This window comes from Mandrillus leucophaeus, unplaced genomic scaffold (genome assembly GCF_000951045.1).
Source record: "Mandrillus leucophaeus isolate KB7577 unplaced genomic scaffold, Mleu.le_1.0 Scaffold704, whole genome shotgun sequence".
Taxonomy (NCBI): Eukaryota; Metazoa; Chordata; class Mammalia; order Primates; family Cercopithecidae; genus Mandrillus; species Mandrillus leucophaeus.
The window spans coordinates 1077554-1084576 of record NW_012107631.1 but is presented as its reverse complement, the minus strand read 5'-3'; the positions used below and the strand labels follow the sequence as shown (position 1 = coordinate 1084576).

The 7023-nt window shown below is 42.6% G+C and overlaps 1 protein-coding gene across 2 annotated transcripts in view; it reads left to right on the top strand.

Annotated features, from left to right (window-relative positions):
• The first annotated feature begins 3903 nt into the window (after positions 1–3903).
• Positions 3904–7023, top strand: part of IBTK (inhibitor of Bruton agammaglobulinemia tyrosine kinase) — a 92026-nt gene continuing 88906 nt past the window's right edge. For both annotated transcript variants that reach the window (XM_011964764.1, XM_011964766.1), the window contains exon 1: positions 3904–4096. The gene's annotated coding sequence lies outside the window, so the exon portion shown is untranslated. The remainder of the gene's footprint in view (positions 4097–7023) is intronic.

The window sequence follows — 7023 nt, the reverse complement described above, 5'->3', positions numbered from 1 at the left end:
TATAACAGAATGCTAAGCCTGCTAAGTTTATAAGTTTGATTTATCTCAAAGTTCTGCTTATTTCATTCAGGCTTTGAATTTGCCTTGAATTTCTCCAGTATTTGCCTTGAATTTCAGAGATTTTTTTGGTGGACTATGCTTTTAAACATAAGATTCTAAAGTTATATTCAAATACTGCCACCTTGTGGGTTATTCTTTGTTTCCCCATTCCACCCTTTAATTTGGTGGAAACAGATTCATCCAGAAGTTCATTTCAGGTTATGTCAATTAAGTTGCTAAGAGTTGTACTAAGAGCTTCATATCTATAATATATATATAGTATCTACATAATCTCATTTAAACTTCTTAGGAACTTTATGAAAGCAATACTATTAACCCTATTTCAGAGATGAGGAAACTAGGCTTAAAGGGTTTATGTAACTTGTCTGACATCTCACAGCTAGTAAGCATAGCAGTAAAATTTCATATCCGGGCAGCTTGCCTCTAGAACCCTTGTCTCCATTAGTAAAACTAACAAATCTAAAAATAAAACAGTATGATACATTATATGACTAAGTGATAGAAGCAGTATAAAGGGAATAATTGTTAGGAAAGGCCATCTGGAAAGGCTTCATAGATATGTGGGGAGGTGGCCCTCTGTAAGTAAGGATTGGAAAGATAATGATTCTATAGGAAGAATGCAGCTGGGATCCTACACCTGAATCCAGAAGAACACAAACACCCTATGTGGCCTATTGTTTTGTCTGCCGCACCCTGCTTTCTTTTGGAGAATTATTCTTCACTCTGCTTTAACCGTGACTCTAATAGAGGCTGTCAATCATGGTATCCTTGATTCCTCACCTAATCCAAGCCGACATGGTGCCTAGAACTTTTGTGCTTGAGATAATAGGCTCAGTGCTATCTTCCCTAGTGGCAAACCTGAGGGGAGATATGTGATTTATGTAAGGTACTTAATTTATGTGCCAGAAAGTTGTAGTCAACCAGTGATGTCCTGTGGAAGATGGTGTGGAGTAGAAGAGAATGAGGCCAAACAATAAGGTTCCAGTCATCTCTAGGCCAGCTGCACTACTGATCATCCTCTAATAATCATTCTTGCAGACCGTAATCAGGTTTGAGTTTCTAATCAAATTCTAGTATTTTCTCTTTCGCCACCAGCACTGTCATTTCCCACTCCTATACAACTTGAAAGACAGCAAAATACACATAATGATGTTAGTACTTTTAATTATAAAGGATAGTACTACCAATTTATTTTGGAAAAATGGTATATGGGGAGTTTATTATAGATGCCATGTGGCTTAGAAACATTTCTGCAGTGCTCCACTCTTGAGGCCTGTGCTATTCTTTTTCTACTCCCTCCCCCCATCACTGCAATCTTTTAAAGCCATCTCTGGTTTTTTATTTTTTACTTTAAAAAATAAAACTACTTTAGAAACTCTAGTCAATTATTTTTCCAAATTTTGATTTTTTTAATCATTCAGGTAATATTTAAATTATTGCAATAAAAATTACAAAAGTTAAAATGATAGAAATTAAGAATCACCCATAATTCCACCACAGAAAAATCATTGTATATATATTTTGACCTATTCTTTAATGTGTAAACACAAAATTTTTAAAAAAAATCAAACAAAATGGCTCATTTTGATTTCTTCCTCCCTTAACCACATCTACAATATATTTTTCACTTAATTGTATTTCATTTTTAATATTTCCTACTTATTTTAATATTTTGTCTTGCAAATAACCAGTCAGTACTTTTGAAAGCATCTAACTTTCCTGGGAAAAGGGGAGCAATTCTATATCCCTTCACTTGGAAGGTTATTTCTTTCCTGCTTCATCTACTTATCTCCTTGTTACCTAGTTATCTGAGTTATCTTCTACTCATTCTTTACTTCATGTGTCACATCTCTTGGAAGTCAGATTAAATCTATCACAGTATTCTTTGTAATACTTATAAACGTTGCAATTTATTATGCTTGGGAATATCTGGATCTACATGTATTTTTGTCCACTGTTGGATCCCCAATGCTTACCACAAATTGTCCGAGACCTGGTAAGTTTTACTTTTATTTATTATTATTTTTTTGAGACAGGGTCTCACCCCAGTTGTCTAGGCTTATGCAGTGGCCTGATCTTGACTCACTGCAGCCTTGATCTCCCAGGGCTCAGGGTATTCTTCCACTTCAGCTTCCTGAGTAGCTGGGATCACAGGCGTGCACCACCATGCCTGGCTAATTTTTTTTTTTAAATTTTAGTAAAGGCAGGGTTTCACCATGTTGTCCAGGCTGGTCTTGAACTCCTGGGCTCAAGTGATCCACCGGCCTCTGCCTCCCAAAGTGGTGGTATTACAGGTGTGACTCACTTTGCTTGGCTGTCATTTTTAAATTAATGAATGCCTGCTTGGAATAATTCAGCCACTAAGGTAATACTTCATTTATTAGCACTATTTATGAAGTATTATTGTGCGCTACTAAGGCCCTCTGCTAAGTGCTATATATTATCATTACATTTTCACAACCCCAAAATAGATTATTTCTCCCATTTTGCAAATGAGGAAACTGAGGCTTCAGAAAAGTGAATTAACTTGCCCAGATACAAGAAAGAGAGAGAAAAGTTATGAACTCAGGTCAATGCGTTTATTTACACTAGCAGCTTTATTTGCTTTTATTGGCTTCTTTGTTCATGAACATGAAAGTCATTATATGTAGCTTCTTTTTTAAAAAATATCTGGAGATACAACTTAAGCTTATTTTCAAAATCACTCAATTTTTACATTACTAACTGGTTTTTGTTTTGTAGGAAGTAGGGTATTCAGAATAAAGAGCAAAGAAACAATTATGTGCTGGGAAGGGCAGCAGGAGGGCTGGGTCCTAGTCTCCCTTTCTCTTTCACTAAGCAGCTGTGTGGCTTTGGGCTAGTAATCTACTCTTCCACAAAAAAAGCTTCAAAAGAGAGCAAGCAGAGCTCAGTGGGCATTAAGACATGCACAACTCCTTTCTTTTAGAGATGAGATGAGGCCAACTCAATGGCTTGTAAAATTCACAACGTGGCAGAGTTGTACAGCCAACTTATGATTCCTAGTGTCGTTTGTTCTGAGTCACACTACCCCTCCTTGAACAATTATTTACTGAGTGCTTACCATATTAGGCATTCAGCAGCAGTATGTTTCCCATTCAGTACCCTAGTATTGATTATTGGCTACTGTCCCTCCTAGTTTTTTCACTCGACCACTTTCTAAACGGCCTTTAGATTCAGAGTTCAAGTGGAAAAAGCCTAGTGTAAGCCTGGTGTCAGGCACTGAGTGGCGTGACCCGGGTCGGCAGCTAGTCCCACTGTGGTGATCTAAAAGGGCAGTGACGCCTTCTGACCAAAGGAGTGACTGCCAGATAATCCGGGTGTATAGCGATCCAGAGAGGGGTGAGGCTGGGTTTACACAGACCACACCTTCGGCTTTGCAGTAACCCCACTGCTAAGGCCACGGGAGGAAACTCTTTTGTGCAAGACGCCTATGCACCTGGCTTCTGCTGCGTAGTGACCGGGTGTCCAAGGCATCCGGCCAGGTCTCCTTCTCCACTCGGGTTTAGCCTCCCCTCCGAGTCTCCAGCTGCCTGGAGAGACGTTTCTAACTAGGAGATGGCTGGCCTGGAAAGCGACACTCCCATCACCGCTATTGGCCTAGAGTCCCCCGCTGCGGCCTTTCTCCCTTCCCCGCCCCTGGCCTGAGTCAGCCGACCCAAGGCCGGCGAGGTCAAGCGCCTTTGGGGCGTCAGGGAAAAAGACCATGGCAGAGGTGCTGCCACGCGAAACCTTCTGGGCAAGCACCAGCCAATCATCAAGAGACATACAGGAGCCCTAGTCAATCAGCGCCCGCCTTATTACTGAGTGCCGCCCGCTCGGGCCCTTCCTCCACATCCCCCTTCCCGATTCTTGTAGTCGCGGCTGTGTTGCAGCCGCCTGCCGAACTGACCCGGCTCTGGGGACCGGCCCCTCTGGCGCCGTTCGGTTTCTCTTATTGCCTTCACTGAGGATGAGTCCCTGTGTGGCTCTGTGTGGACCCTGCGGAATCCACCGGCGCAGTTTCATCTAGCGACTGGTGAGGGAGGGCTTGGCGCTGCCCGACTGTGCGGAGCGGCTTCCCTTCAGTCCGGGGGCAGGGGGAGAGTATTCGCCTTCCGGAGGGTGCGGGTGGCTGCGGACGGCTGCGCGGGGGGACCGTAGGGAGGGGACTCTGCGGCCCTGAGGCTGCCGGGCTTCGCGCGAGGCCGCGCGGAGAGGGCCGAGTGGCCAGGGTCCCTACCGCCCCCCTTAGCTAATGAATGGCCTGTCCCGGCGATGCGCTAAGCTCCCGTCCTGCGGGACACGCCCTCCAGCGACATTGCCTTCCTAGTTGTGATAGTTGTGTAGTGTCACTTTCCTTCGAGTCTTGGATTTGAAGCCATTCCTAGGGGCGCTCATGTTCTTTATCCCCTTCCTGGAGTCACAAGTTTGAGTCCACTCTGCGGATACCGACTCTGTCGGGAAGCAGGTGGTGAACTCTGATATGTGGTCATTGACTGTTATGTAAAAAGGAACTGATTCTTTTTGGAGGGTGGTGGGGGGTGGTGAGAGAGACAGAGAAGACATGCCTTTTGTTTTTGTAACAGGCAGAGCTGTCTGGCTCAAAGAGTTTTAGTTAAGCTGCGAATTAGGTAACACAGGCCGTCCTTGACTCCTATTTTCCAACGTAGTGCATAAAACTTGGCTGTGTTAGCCAGAGATTCATGTAGCACCTTTTAACTTATGCTCGAAGTAGGCCATTTGAAATTTATCAGAAATACTGAAAGGATGTGACTTTTATGAGTAGTAGTGTTTCAATGCCCATAAAGTGGTGTAAATTCACAGACTTGCCAGCCCCCTCTTGATCATTTCTCTTTTTGTATTTTGAATTCCTTAACTTTTATTTGTTTTGGAAATTGAAGGAAGGTAGATGAGGACAGAACTGATTTCTAAAAATAATTACATTTGCAAATATTTGCAGAAACTTTTAGTCAAACCAGAGTTTACTTCAAGAAATTTTTTAGGCCGGGTGCGGTGGCTCATGCCTGTAATCCCAGCTACTCGGGAGGCTGAAGCGAGAATTGCTTGAACCCGGGAGGTGGAGGTTGCAGTGAGTGGAGATGGTGCCACTGCACTCCATCCTGGGCGACAGAGTGTGGCTCCGGCCCCCCCCCCCCCGCAAAAAAAAGATGCCTGTAATGCCAGCAGTCTGGGAGGCCAAGGCGGGCGGATCACTTGAGGTCAGGAGTTCGAGGCCAACATGGTGAAACCCCGTCTCCACCAAAAATACAAAATAATTAGCCGGGCATGGTAGTGTGTGCCTGTAATCCCAGCTACTTGCGAGGCTGAGGCAGAATCGCTTGAATCTTAAGCTTCGGAGTCTCCAGCTGCCCTACCAAACTGCTTTTGAATTCAATTATTTTGAATTGAATTCCATGGTACTTTTTTCTACTACATTATACTACTATCATTAAAAGTTTTCTAACTGCCTTTTGGGAGAGCAGTTTGGTAGCCTAGGATAGGTAGGATCAAGAGCACTTTTCTGTTGATATTATTTTAGGTAGGCTTTTAAAATTTTCATGTGAATTTCCTCATCAGAAAATGAAAGTGATCACATTTACAGGGGCAATAATAAGGCTGAAATAAGGATTATATTTATGTAGAGCACTATGTATAATGTATAAAACAAAATTTCACCTATAATTTTTGTGTTTGTTCTGTTGTTTAGTTTTGTTTTGCTTTACTGACTTCCAAAGTATTGACCCCTTACTCTTCTTTCTAGTTTCTCTATCTGTTATCCAAGCAAGAAACCTGGGAATTACTACCACATCTTGTCTTTGGATTGCCTGCCCTTTTTTTTTTTTTTTTTAATCTCTAAGGAAGGGCACATAAGGCTGTCCAAAATCTGGTCTATCCTTGTGTGTTGTTAGGCCTCACTTCTGTCTTCTGAATTATTTAGAAATTTTGGAATGGACCAAGGTGATTCTAGTTCTTTTATATTTACTATCCCTCTGCTTCAAATGTGCTCTCACCCAGAATTTATCAGGCCATCGCATATGGTACTCTTTTTTTTTTTTCCCCAGAGAGAGTCTCGCTCAGTTGCTCAGGCTGGAGTGCAGTTGCATGATCTTGGTTCTCTGCAGGCTTGACTGACCAATTTTAAGTGATCCTCCCACCTCAGCCTCCAGAGTAGCAGGGACTACAGGGACGTGCCACCACGCCTAATTTTTGTATTTTTTTTGTAGAGACGGGTTTCACCATGTTGCCCAAGCTGATTTGAAAGTACTGGTCTCAAGTGATTTGCCTGCCTCAGCCTCCCAAAGTGTTGGGACTACAGGCATGAGCCACTGTGCCTGGCCGGTACTCATCTTTTAAGTCTTAGTTTATACATAGTTTATATATCTCCTGTAGAAAGTCTTCCCTGGACCCCTCTTCTGGACTCCTCATTCCTGTGTGTCACTTGTTTTATCTTGACCATAGGTTTATAATCATGATATGTTTTAGTTACTTGCCTAAATAAAATTACTCTCTTGAGAGCTTGTTTGGAGGTTCTAGCAGGGGAGTGCAGCTACTCATATACCATTGACTGAAGACTGGCCCTCCTCTAGCGGGGATGGTCGTCCTCTTCGACCGTATAAAATTACTCTCTTATACCAAACTGTGACCCTTTGATAATAGGAACTGTGTAATAGATCATAAGTTTTGTTCAGTTAGTACATATGTTTAACTAGCTATGCATCCACCTGAGTATTATCCATGAACCTGTATTTTATTTTATCTAAAATATTTGGGTCCTAATTATTTTCGTATTCCCAATGCCTTGTGACCTACTGTGGATGTGCTGAAGAAGACAGTGTAGCGTAGCAGAAATAACATGGACCTCATCATTAAACAGATCTGTATTTGAAGTCTGACTCCCTCTTTTCCTGGTGGTATGATTTGGGTGGTTTACTTGACTGGTCTGATGTAAAGCATTCTGTATGT